The 13,772-nt window shown below is 28.7% G+C and overlaps 1 long non-coding RNA gene across 4 annotated transcripts; it reads left to right on the top strand.

The window, feature by feature from the left end:
• Positions 1-1,346: 1,346 nt before the first annotated feature.
• LOC147807008 (uncharacterized) lies at positions 1,347-12,203 on the top strand. 4 transcript variants are annotated; one of them, XR_015435446.1, is made up of 3 exons: positions 1,347-1,943; positions 2,856-3,000; positions 10,989-12,203. It is a non-coding gene; the product is annotated as an uncharacterized LOC147807008 (long non-coding RNA). The 4 variants fall into 4 exon arrangements; XR_015435443.1 differs by lacking the exon at positions 10,989-12,203 and adding an exon at positions 6,714-7,647 and having other exon boundaries at positions 1,638-1,943; XR_015435445.1 differs by lacking the exon at positions 10,989-12,203 and adding an exon at positions 6,148-6,343 and having other exon boundaries at positions 1,638-1,943.
• Positions 12,204-13,772: the final 1,569 nt, after the last annotated feature.

Below are 13,772 nucleotides of genomic sequence, written 5' to 3'. Positions count from 1 at the left end.
ACATTGTTATAGATGGAGGGTGGTCATAATGTAATGGCTCTTCGGTGTAAAGTACAATGATAAAAGACAAAAAAAAAATTTTTTTAAATTATTGAAGTTAAACTAAATTATAAAAAAACTAAAGATATGTAAAAATCATCAAATTAGCTAATGCAAGACAAAATTAATGATTAAATAAGGCAATATATTTCATACCTAATTGTAAGGAAAAAAGAAAATCATTAAATGCAATGATAACTGATTATTCAAATTTAAAAAAAACGACACTTTCAAAAACTCAGGATATAATGTGCTCAACTGAATAAAAAAAAGAATTTTGTTTACAAAATTTATGAATAGGAAGAACTAATTTATTAAGCATATTCATTTCAATTAATAAGTGATTTAAGAAAGCAAGTAACTGATTTCTTACATTTAATTCATATAAATTAAGGAATATTGTATAGTTAATATGTATTATTAAAAAATATTAAATTGTTTAGTGATATAAATTTTTTTAATCTAAATAATATTTGAATGAGTATAAAATAAAATAAATATTTTTTTTTTCAAAATTAAATAAAGTAACTTTAAAAAAAAAAATTTTATTATTTTATACTATTAAATATGGATAATAAACTGATTATTAATTTTATAGGTATAGAATTTCAACATTCATTGGGTTTAAAAATTATTTTCAATGATGAATTTTTATTTTGTCTTTAGTAGGAATCGAACCTACGCCAAAGGCATCCTATAGGAACATTTGTCATATATTTATCTTCTTGAAGCTTGCACAGAAAAATGAAACCGTAACCCCACTCATTTAACAAAAGCTCTAACGCTACTTTATTTTTACCCCATCCCATCCTGTTTGATTTTTATTGGGAAGTTGATGCATAATCCCTATAAAGCGGTAAAAATATTGTAATTTTTTTAGGACAGTATTTTTTCTAGTATAATGTTAGATACCTTGCAAATTAATTCATCTTGATTTAAACTCCAAAAGGATACAGTGACATTTATAAAGTGGTAATTGATAGACTCTCTATATGGTCAACTTTATAACAAATGCTACAAATAATTTGTATTGATGAAGAAGACTTATATTTTTAATTTTCATAAAAAATCGAACGAATTTATAGTTGCGCTGCTTATTTTTTAAAAAAACATGCTTCACTTATAGCATTTTTAATTAAAACGATTTTCAAACTACTATAGTTAACTAAAAAAAAATCAAAGGATTTTAGTTTTTAATTATATGTAAGCAATTATATTTAAGGTATAATAAAAACGGATGCTTACTAGTAACTATAATTGAATAGGTAAACATCTTTCCTTCGGTTATAATTAACCCAAATTCTGAAAACCAAAATTAAGCGAAACCGAAACTTAAGTTTATATTTGTTTGTAATCTAAATGATCTCTGATTTTGAAACGTTTAGTAAACAATCAATATATTGCAAAAGAAATATAGACATCTTTAAGCAATATACGAAGTAATATATTAGTTTTTTGAAATAAAAAAAAATTTAGGATTCAAATTAACCTGTTTTTTTAATAATCAACACTGAATGCGTGCAATGCTAAGATACGTCGGGGTGTCCGAAAATAATGTTGCTAGAGATGCAAGCGCCGCTTTTACTGCATAAAACCGGTCTGTCGATTGCGTGTTGCTTTTCAAAATCTCCCCGGGAATATTCGGATCAACCGACTACGGAAGGAGGAAAATTAAAAAAAATTTTGATATTTGGTCAATTTAGGAATTGGTAACTGGGCGGAGTGAGCTTGACGCTAGCTTTTATCCATCAATCTTCTTATAACCCTATATTGATTGTGTGACCAAACTTTTTCGCCAAAGCAATTGGCGTTGTTTAAACAAAAGCTATTGTTAGAGGAAGCCATTTTCTGTATTTGTCTGCGCGGGATTTCATATTTTATCATCATGAAAGTTTTAATTACAGGTAATTCTTATTAATTAAAAATTTATAATATTAGTGTACGTTTCATAGCAGTATATAAAGAAATTACATGAAATTTTTAAAAAGATTAATGAATTTTATTAAATATCTGTGAATACCACGCGTTAGATTTTAAAGTAAATAGTTTGTAAAATGTATGTATTTTAAGAAAATCGTAATAAATATTCATTTATCAAAGTTTTTCTCTGCTTCCTTAGAAATCCTTTGTTTGATCTGCCGAAAATGTGTGAAGCAGTTTAGTAATGAAATTTCATTTAGTTAAATTACTTGATTTATGTTTATTTTAGTGACATAATACAGAGGTATCTTTTTTTCTATGAAATATATTGCTAATTAAAATTTATTTTATGTAGAAAGATTAATATTGAATTTTCTTAAAAATAGTGAAGAGGGTTTTGATCATGTTTAAAATAATTTGTTTCAATTTTATTGTAAACTAATCTAGAAAAAAAAATTCTGAGAGAAATGGAACAAATTTAGATAATATTTATCATTTTCATTCACAGTTACTGCATTCATTATTATTCTTTTAGGTTGTCTTAACTATTGAATAAATTATGAGCATGCATACTTTCAAAAAAAAATTTTAATTCTATAGGTGTATCACATTTATGTGCAAAACAATTTGTACTCAATAATTTGTTTTATTTAAAATACATAATACAAATACTATAATAAATTAGAAGATAATTCAGATTAGCAAGTTATCTTAAATTTAAGTTATCTTTATTGGATATTAATATGAAATTGAATTTTTTCAATTATTTAACTTCTCAAACTATATCTATAATTGTATTTTTTTCATTACCCTAAGATTTTTGACAGTTTACGTGGACAATGTAAAGCAAACTTTTTATATTTCTTCTTTCTCTTCATAAAATACTTTTTTACTAGGTGATTCCCTGGAGAAGTATTTGGCTAATTACTTAAATGATGAATGAAAATGGGATATCGATGTTTGCACACCCTGGAATCGGTGTGGACAAATTAAGTGTGCAGTTGTGAAGGGACGATTGTGTTTTTGTCTTAATTCATGTTGGTAAGTTGAAATGTAATTTATTTACATATTTAATGATTATGTATCTAAACCATTTGTTGGCATTGTTAGTATCTTGTGTAACTATTCTAATTCAGATACTTATTTATTTTTTTATTAATATTACTTATGGTTGTGCTATAAAATAATAATTTATTTTGCTTTTCTTAAAAATAAAGGAACTAATGATGTACAATTGGGTACAATGCCCAACTTTAAAAAACTGGCTTGTGTGGTTAATAAAATTTGTGGGGTTATTGGGGAGATTTTGTTTGGTTATCTGTGGGAGAATAATTCTGGGTAGCCAGCCGCCAAGAACTAATAAAAAGAGAAGGGAACTCAGAAGGTATAACTCGTAACCACCCCCGGACAACTATCTACATGTGTTTTTTTTTTTTTTTTTTTTTTTGTTATTAAATTTGCAAGTTTAAAATCTGTTTAGCACCTTGGCGATTGTAGTTGGCACGGCAGATCACAATACAGAAATATTTCTGAGTTGTTTTTCTCGAACGAAGAGTTTAGAAATTTCTCTTGCTGAAAGATCAGCGTATGCATCAACATTTTGTTAATCTTGAAAACGTCACTATAAAGCGATTCAATGAAGTAATTAAAACTTTGTGAATTTTACTTGGGCTAATGTTCTGTGAATCAGCTTTATCTGTGGATGGATGTATTGGTTAAGACCACATACATTTAAACTGCCAGGGCCATATTCAACTGGCAAACATCTTTGAAGAATGCATAGCAAAGTTGCTAAAAAAAGAAGTGTATTTATACATAACTTTATATACTAATAATATAAAAATATTGTAATCTTGTCTTGACATTTAACCAGATAACCAGAACTCATCCCATACAAATAAGAAAGAGTAGTCACAACAGTCAGATATCTGTTTAGAAGAGATTTGGGTCCGTTAACGAACTATTCACAAAATATCTTTTCATAAAAACGGACATTTCACAAAATAATTTATCCTTTACTCAGACCCTTCACAAATTCGTTTATCTTCATTATTGCTTTGTTAATCGAATAAACCCTTCCGGGGAGGGGGGAGAACGACAGATGTAATCTAGATAAATTTTGTCTTCGGCAGACACTTCTTCCTTTATTCGTCCGAAATGAATATTCTGTGTTCAATTTTAATTTTTTTAATTATAATTTTACAGTGTTGGGCATAATCTTGTAAGTCTTTACAATTTAAAAACATTTTGACCCTGAACAAATGTTAGTCCGCGGGTATGACCAGTGATTAGTCTTGTGATAGCTGTCTGTAGTTTCCTATCACCTTTTAGCTCCAGGGCAGCCCCAGGACTATTCTGTTCATACCATTCACGACTAGGTTTATCTTCATTATTGTTTTGTTAATCGAATAAACCCTTTCCAAGAAGGAAGGGGGAGAAAGACAGATGTAAACGAACTAAATTTTGTCTTCGGCAGACACTTCTTCCTTTATTCGTCCGAAATGAATATTCTGCGTTCAGCAGTATAGGCTAAAGACCAAATATTTATATGTTGCATCGCTACTTTAGTAGCTGCAATTGCTGTTCATTTTTTAAAAATGTAATTTTTTTAATTATAATTATTTAGTGTTAAGCATAATCTTGTATGTCGTTACAATTTAAAAATTCCTTGAAAAAGTTTTTTTGCAATAACAGACCCTATTTGCACAAATTCACAAAAGCAGGACCCTGGTTGAAAGAATGTGACTTAACGTTTATTTTATATTCACAAATTACAAGTAATTTTTTCCCAATTTTACAAATACAGACCTTTTACAGAATGTCTGGACAGATCCCTGACAGTACTTGAACAGATTTACTACTATGATGCTGTAAAGAAAAATATTCAGTAGAGAGTGTTTTTTTCTAATATTCTTATCTGTGCTACTTTACACAATGCAGAAAATTTTTTAGATGCAATAGAATATTTTATGACTAGTTCTCTCTCAATGATTCTGGTTCTACCCTTAAAGGACAGAGGGAAGATTGTTTAGAGCATTGTACCTGGATTATAAATACTCTGCCACTTTAAATGCCTTTGGTAAAATATACTAAATTAATAATGCTAATAACGCTAATGAATAATGCCAATTGCTATTTCTAAATAGCAATGGGTATATGTTCAACACTAAAAGAGATTATAAAAAATTTTAGATTGCACGGAGATTGATCTAATTCTATTCTTTGTTAGCTTAAATGAGATCTAGACTCAACAGAAGCTAATATGAGTGTCTCAGTTAGTATCTTTCTCTTTTATTACTATAATGTTTTGATTATTCGGAGAATTGTATATTTTTAACAGTGGCATTATACCTTAATCGTTGTGAGTTTTTTCTCCCCAACTGTATTGTTATAGTACGGATTGTTTACTGTTAGTACAGCACTGTTTATAAATTATTACAGTATTAATAAAATAATTAAAGTCAGAATGATTTAAATGATCTTTTAATGTTTATCAGTATTTGTCTTTAATCACACCGTGGTTAAGGAAAAGACAGTGCTCTACCAGTTAGTATATTCCTCTTTTATTAATAATATATATTCTTTTACTTTGATTATTTCAAAAATATTTATTACTTTTGTTTTTATCAGTGGCATTTATTGCATTCTAAATAAAAACTAATTTAATGTTTGATCTAGATAATAATAAGTTTAGAAAATTAATTTATGATTTTATTTTTTATTCTTGTAAAAGGTTTAGAAAATAATATTCATTAAGGAACTGGTGATGTCGACAGAATTTAGATGATTAGATACTAAAAAACTGGGAACAGTGCAATCAAACCTGAACAATGGACAAACACATCAACATGTACTGGCTCATCATTAAAAGTCAGCGTGGGGATAACACAACATGCACATTCCATGATCCATCATGGACTCGTGCATTTAAGAAGCCTACGTGGCTGTCTCTAGGGTAAACGGTGACTCAACAGTGCACACACCAACTGAACAATTGGCTGTGGGGTCATTTATGTTGTGTAAAGAAAATATAATAAAATCTGTGCTGTGACTAACTATTAAATGCTGTGATGTAATATCCTGTGATTGTCTTGTTCTTAAAGCCATTAGTCTTTATATGTAAACCCTGATTGATGCTGCAATAGAAATATTAAATAATATTAATCAGACACTTTCCCTCTCTTTCAGATGTAAGTAACCTGACTAAATTGGGGATCTGCAAAAAGAAAAAATCGAGCAACAAAGCTAATGTTGCAATAATTTACACTCTTTTTTTATGTCTTGATTTTAAAGTGACAGATGTGTCAAATCCCCGAGTATGAGTTTGAGTGATGCTTCCACCCAAAAGAGTTGTGAGACCACTCTGAAAGTGTCGCAAGTATGCCATATGCAGGGTATCCGCGCACCTGGAAAGTCATGAAAAATCATGGAAAGTCATGAATTTCAGTATTGAACAAAATTTGTCATGAAAAGTCATGATTTTTGCTGTTTTTTTTTTGAAAAAAATCATGGAAAGTCATGGATTTTGGTATTCCAGTGTTGCAAGTACTGCTCCAATTGTGGAAACCTGGGCCTATATGCTCCAAATTGAAGTAGTAGGCTTAAATTGCCCCGATCTGAGCCAAAAGGGATATTTTCCCCTGGGTATCGCCAAGTCACAATTTTGCGGCAACCAAGCTACTGCTATGTGATGGGTTGCTCTGGATTCAGTGGGAAGGATTCTTGCACTCTCATGTACTGTTTGTCTACGATAGGTACTCTGTCCGCCACAAAGTCTGCGGCAGTCTGGTGCTATGGAAACAAGAAGAGAGCATTTTAGGGAGGGTGACTTCGATGAAGAGGTCTCCTTTTCTTTCGCCTTCGATGATAGCTTGTATGGGGAGTATACCAGATTGGCTGACTCAGCCACCAGTAGGAGACTTATTTAATCTGATTCAAGAACTTTTTTAAGATTCGCATGAATATTTCTTTCTTACTTAAAATAATTCTCTCGATTCAATCAGTTGTTATTTTTTAAATACAAAGGGAAAAAAAGTCAACAAATTCTGACATTAAGGGTAGTACAGGTTTTTTTAATATTACTTTTTAATTTTACGATATTTATTATGAATGTTCATTGATTGTTAGATGGTTTAATTTCTAAACTTGCACATTTTTTAAAGCAGTTAATTTCTTTTATTACTTGAATTTTCTGGAAAAAGTGAAGAGCTTAAACTCTGATTTTAAAAGGAGATAAAACTTTTGCTAAAAATAAAAATAGTTCACGTTATCTGTGCCGGAGAAATATTAAATATCTTTGTTTTTGATTATTAATTTTTAAATATTTTATTTATTTATTTATTTAATTTTTTTGAAACTGAAAGCAAGTGACCGCAACTAGGATGAAATCTAAAACTATCAACGATGATTTTTATCAGCACCCATCAAACCATCTGAAATTATCTGAAGTTTTTTTTGCTTAAATTACGTTTTCTTATTCATATTTTATTGTAACCTGTACAGTTTTTTTTTCACTATTTATTAAAAACAGTTTTTATTAGCAAATTTATTTTTTTCTTAATAACCAATTTACTATGTATGATAAATTTATAGATGAGTTATTTATTAATAAAACATTGAGCTGCTTTAAACAATTTTATACAATTTCCATACATATTCCATACATACATATAAATTTTTTAAATTTTTTTTCTAAAACAGAAGCTTTTGAAAATGAGAAAAGATTAAAAAAAAGGAATCACACGCTCTAAACGATGTTTCAGGCGCGAATGCTCATTTCTCTTAACTCTAGGGCTAATACAATAGATCGAAGAAAGAAGTCTCCTTTTCTCCCACCGAAACCAGTCTTAAAGAGGGACCCCGCACCCCTACTTGAAATAATCATACCTCGTTACCATAGTCCCCGCCACCCCTCCAGACGAATGGCGGGCAGAGTACCTATCGTAGACAAACAGTACAACTCTGCTTCATTTTACAAGATATTCTCAATTTCAGGTTTCATTTTCCACTCTCTGAAATGGAACCGAAACTTCCCAGGAATTTTCGGGGACCGACTAAACATTGCCAAAGTTTAATAGCAAACGAAAATTTTATTTCTCTTGTTTAATTTCATTGTTATTGAAGTGCCATCGTCTTCGTCAATGGCAAGCTTATGGCCTTCTTGCTCTATTCTATTTATAGAATAGTACTCATGATCTTGGAATTAACTTGGGGACCATTCACTAAGTACATATTTTCATGTTGATCCTCAGAGCAGTCAAGAATCAAAAAGCTTCATAACCTCAAAATTTCCATCTCCCTTTTATTCATTTAATTTAATAAAGATTAAAATTGAGTTTCTTAAGCGTAAATTTTTTCTGAGGGACTATCCACTAATTACATATTGTTTTTAAACATTTATTATTTTTTTACTAATATTTTTTTTTATACTTATTGCATTTTATTATAGCTTCAATACTCATTGAATTTGCATTTAAAAATTATTTTTTTAATCATTTCATTAAGGAAATACTGTACTGGGTAACCAATTTTAATTTTAAAAAAATTAGGGGTCATTCACTAATTTACATTTGTAATATAAATTTATTAAAGTTTGCTTAATTCTTTACATATTTTTATAAATTCCGTATGATCAATATTAATCTTGTTAATGTTTTATTGAATATACTATTACAAATAACATTTTTTTAAATTTTAAGAAAAATATACTCAATAACGTTAAATAATAGTTAAATTAATTAGAGTTTTAAATTACCTTTTACAGAATTAAATAAAGTAATTATTAATTTAAAAAATAGTATGAGCCGCTCAATATTGGATTTATTTAAATTGCTTTTGCCAAAAGCTCCTTTTTAAGTAATATTTCACCTATATTAAATAAATGTTTAGGTTTTTTCCAAACTGAGACACCATTGATTCACTTGCTGTATTATAAAATGGTGTCTCTAGTTTAAGTTGTTAGGGCATTTTTTAAAAGAGTTCTGCTTTTCTTAGTTTGACAGGAAAGGACTTAAAATCTTTGGATGTAGAAAACGCAGAAATTTGGCAAAATTCAAATTTAATAGATGTTGGACTAGATACCACAAATACGATGACATCATTATCTTCTTCAGTAAGAAATTCTATGTATTTAGGTGCCAGGTCTATGGCACGTGCAAAAAAGTTATTAAAAGCATTGCCTCTTGAAAATAGGTTACTATACCATCTTAAATTGTTGCATCCTGTGATGAGAATGGAATTCTATTAAGGTAATAAGATATCTGGCAACAGTAACCCCATTCATTATAAAACCTGAAGAGGCATCTTTGTTACGTGTAGAACCAGAAGGTTATTCTTGTGACTCAAATGAATATGCACCAATTGATGTGTTTTGGAAAAACTATTTTGTGAAGAAATATAATTTGGGAAATATCAAATATTCTCTTATAACAAAGCTTTTTAAAGCTCTTTTGTGCATACCACATGGGAATGCCGATGTTGAAAGAGGTTTTAGTACTAGAGAGGTTTTAGGTTTGTTCATATGTGTGAATAAAAAGCTACTTGACAATAGGGCAAGTTTAAATTTGCATAGTGTTAATGATTTGAGACAAGTTGTGTCACTGGGGATTTAAATAACTTTAAAGTTGACAAAGATATGATTAAAGGAACTCGTGCAGCATTTAAAAATTATTCTGCTTGATTAGAGGTTGTGAAAAAAGAATGTGAAAACACTGAAACTGAGGAAAGCAGATTCAAAGCTGCTGAAATTGATTTGCTAAAAAAATTGAAGGCTTCTCAAGATCTCTTAGCCACAGTTGAAAAAAATATTAAAGATGGGTTAAAGACATGTTGATTATAGAAAGCGGACAGATCCTCTTATCTGAGGCTAAGTCGAGGATAGCAGAATATTTAACAGAATTGGAAGAAGAAACTTAATTTGTTTATGCAGGGACCTTTAAAAAAGTGAAAAAAATAAGATATGCCATTAATGAACAAAATTGAAAACTCTTGTTTTAATTATTTTTATTAAATATGCTCCAAATCTTTGTTTCGCTGCTCCAAAATTGCTTTTGTGTTGCTCGAAAGATGCTCCAAAACCATGTTTTGCCACTTGCACCACTGGTCTCCGAAAAATCTAATTTTTAAAATGGAATCCCCCCCCCCCCCCCAATTTCATCCTGTTCCAAACATCTGAATTCCTAACAAAATCATCACTCAGGCATATTTTATTAGAATATAAAATGATTTTATCATGTTCTTTAAAAATTATGGTGTTCTTTCAAAGAATGAAAGAAAAAACATAATTTCTAGATCGAATTATCTTTTAAACTCTTCTGTCATTTAAAAATTCTTATTATTTATTTTATTTAATTTTATCAATTTAAAATTCTAGTTGAAGCAAACCAGTCATTGCAAATTTTTTTTAATTCCTAAATGAGAACAGAAAAATTAGGAGTATTTCTTTCCTTTCAGATGAACAAGAAAAGTATCTTTAGAATATAATTCTACAGAAAAAAAATTATTTGCTTTTGCATTTTTTCTAGCTATTTTATTGTTTCAATTCTTTCTTTACTCTGTTTTTTAAATTTAAAATCTATAAATATGAAGATGCAGAGTATAGTTTTGGTTATGCCTTTTATTATGTTATTATAATGTTTTTTTTTAAATGCATTGTTGCGTTTTTGTCGGAGAAAATAGTAACTTCGTTAAGTCATGAAAAATTCTTGGAATTAGTCATGAAAAGTCATGAATTTGAAAATCTAAAATGTAGCAGATACCCTGCATATGCATGGAAAAAGATGGATATGCCAGATTTAATAATATTAAAAAAAATTTCTGTTAATCTGTGCTTATAACTTAAAACTTATACTTCTGTGCTAAAATGTTCTTTCACTCTGTAATTCAAATTGATTCAAACTAATGTATGCAATCCTTTATTAGATTCACAATTTGAAGAGTTGTGCTTTTATCTATATACTTAACCATTGGTTGAAATCTTAACAAGGTATCTTGATTACAATATTAATTTGAAGCAACTTGTTCTCTTCTAGCTTTTGCCTGGATTCTGCTGATGATTCATGTTTGTCCCGGGGAATGGTCTCACAGCATTGTCTGCTTAAAGCTTTTCTGTGAGATATATTTACCAGGACTTGATTTTCTACAATGGTTTATGCAGTCTCATTTAGTTTGAAGAATATCTCTGTACCGTAACAAGATAACATTTCAGTCATTGATTTTGCTATATGTATTAAATATAATTGTATATTTTTTAAATTCATAAAAATAATTAAGCTCTTTATTTTCCGGCACGGTTGTCAGTTATTAATATAACTGAAGTCTTTGATTGGATTCTGATCCACTGTAGAATTTTAAAGTAACATGATTTCTATTTTTTTATCTAGAAAAATGCTTTTATTTTACAGCTGACTAAGCAGACAATAGCATAGCTGCCAACTGTTCAGAATTTTTCGGATTTGTTCCTAATTTTTAAATCCAATCTGATATTTTTATAAAAATTCTGAATTTTCATAAAATTTTTGATTTTAAACCAATCCTTTTTTCTGATCGCCACAAGCATGCATCCTGTGATTATTGTGCTAAAGTAATTTTTAGTAGCTTTTTATTGGAAAATATTATTCCAATAGCTGTCTGTTGCTGATTATTTCACTAAATTATTATTTTTGGAAATTTTTTTTTGTAGTATTTAAACACTTGCATCAGAAATATTTGTTTATGATGTAGATTATTATTTACCAGTGTTTTATAATTTGGAGATAAATAATTATATATTAATAGGTAATGTTTGTTTTTAATATATTATACCGGTATTCCTAATTATAAAACATTAATATTATAAGTTTCCCACAAAAGATAGTGTTTATAGTTTTGTTTTACTAATTTACATATTTAAATATATGTCTATTAATGTTATGATTTAATAATTAAATTTTTATCTTACTCTCGTAATTAGTGCGTATAATTTTGTCGCATATAGTGTTCCTCATTTTTGATTCCTAAGGTTGGCAGCTATGCAATAGTTATAAAGAAAGACTTAGCTGCTCTTTTTCTCAGGATGATGCCACTGGTAGTGGTCATAGACCTTATATGATTGCATCTGCAAGCACCTTCATAGAGTCAAGCTAGCTACCATACTCTGTCTATTGTGTAAGAACAAAAACAAATATACGTGCTTCAAATTCTCAGATCCAACTTGAATAAATTTTTTTTCTTCCTTTTTTATACTTTTTACATATGCTGTACTCTTACCGCTAAAAATAAATATATTCAAAAGAAAATTTATCTCATTTATTTATTCTTTCTTGAAGATGTATATCAAGAGAAAGATACTATTTTATAGTACATATGTATCCAAGGTTCTACTACTATAACACTGCAACTATTTCAGTTTAAATGAATCTCAAGTTAGAATTTAATGCTACTATATTTAATTAAAATTTTGAAAATGCGTTCAATAGTACGTTTAGAGGTTATTTGACTAAAATATTGATAAGTATTGTACAAGGGCTAGCTCTTGACCTGAGAAAAAAACAAGAGTTTCGGGAAACGAAAAGCGTTAGTTAACTTATTTTTAACGAACTGTAATTCAACTTTTTTTTATTTTCAACTAGCTGAATATCCACTCTTCGAACAGGATTAATAAAATCAAAAAAACAATAACTCGGTACTGAACAACCCAATGAAATCGTGAACAAAACTGAACGGTATATACTGACAAAATTAATAAGCAAAAACATAACAAAACCTGTTTTTTGTTGTTCAGCCCATTAAAATTGAGATTAACTGTATTCAACATTACTAGGCATAATATCGAAATTAACCATTAACTTGGAATTTTTGTAAATAAGTAATTTTTTTAATTTATATAATAGGAATTACCCATATTAATTAAGCATCATTGGCGACAATAATAGTATGGCGCTTGTTTACGATTAATCTATACGAATAAGTACCTGAACTCCATAAATGTTGCTTTTTGTAACATAATGGCTTGCTTTTTAGTATTTCAATATGCATCTATTACATTACTTAAATGAACTGAGCGTCAGCATTAACACTTTGACTCAGAATTTTCATTAAATATATTTTTTTTTTCATTATTTCTTTGTATTTATTCATGTCAGGATAGGTGAGAAATAAATTTAGAAGTTTAATAATATTTGGTGAGATGAAATATAACGTGAAACACCATGTCTTTTCCTGCATAAAAAGTCAAATATTTCAAACGCAGTTCACTTCCAAACAATTTAACTAATATGCAGTTATTTAAATCTTAGCGAAACAGTTATTTATAATTGAAACTTCTTTAATTTACAAAATCATTAATACATTTTTGAATATGAATCAAAAAAAGATTTTTCCAAACTAATTATTTTGAATTTTATATTTCAGTAAAATATATAATTCCGTAATCTAACAAATATTTTTTATCAGCTGTTTGACTTTTTATTTTTAAAGAGAGAATACCAAAAAAATATATATATTCTTACTAGGAATTAAAAGGCCAGAGAAAAAGAAAAGAGGGACAGCGGTTAATAAAACTGAAGTAATTTTCTACGTTTTTCCTAAGCAAATTGTACCACTTTCCCATTAATTTTGCCTTTCATTGCAAAAGAATTTTTATTTTATTTTAATTACCGCTGTTTTTAAATTATTTACTTATACCGAAACACATTTTGACAGACGTGGCAAATTAAATACGTGATTTCAGATAACTTTAGAGATAATTTGGTGATATAGTGCTACCACGCAAATTTTTTTTTTCATTGTTGTTGTTTACGTCACACTAAAGCTGCTCAATGGGCTATTGGTAACGG

Source organism: Parasteatoda tepidariorum, chromosome 7 (genome assembly GCF_982258835.1).
Source record: "Parasteatoda tepidariorum strain Cologne lab strain chromosome 7, Ptep-v5.0, whole genome shotgun sequence".
Taxonomy (NCBI): domain Eukaryota; kingdom Metazoa; phylum Arthropoda; class Arachnida; order Araneae; family Theridiidae; genus Parasteatoda; species Parasteatoda tepidariorum.
This window is presented reverse-complemented; position numbering and strand designations above follow the sequence as displayed.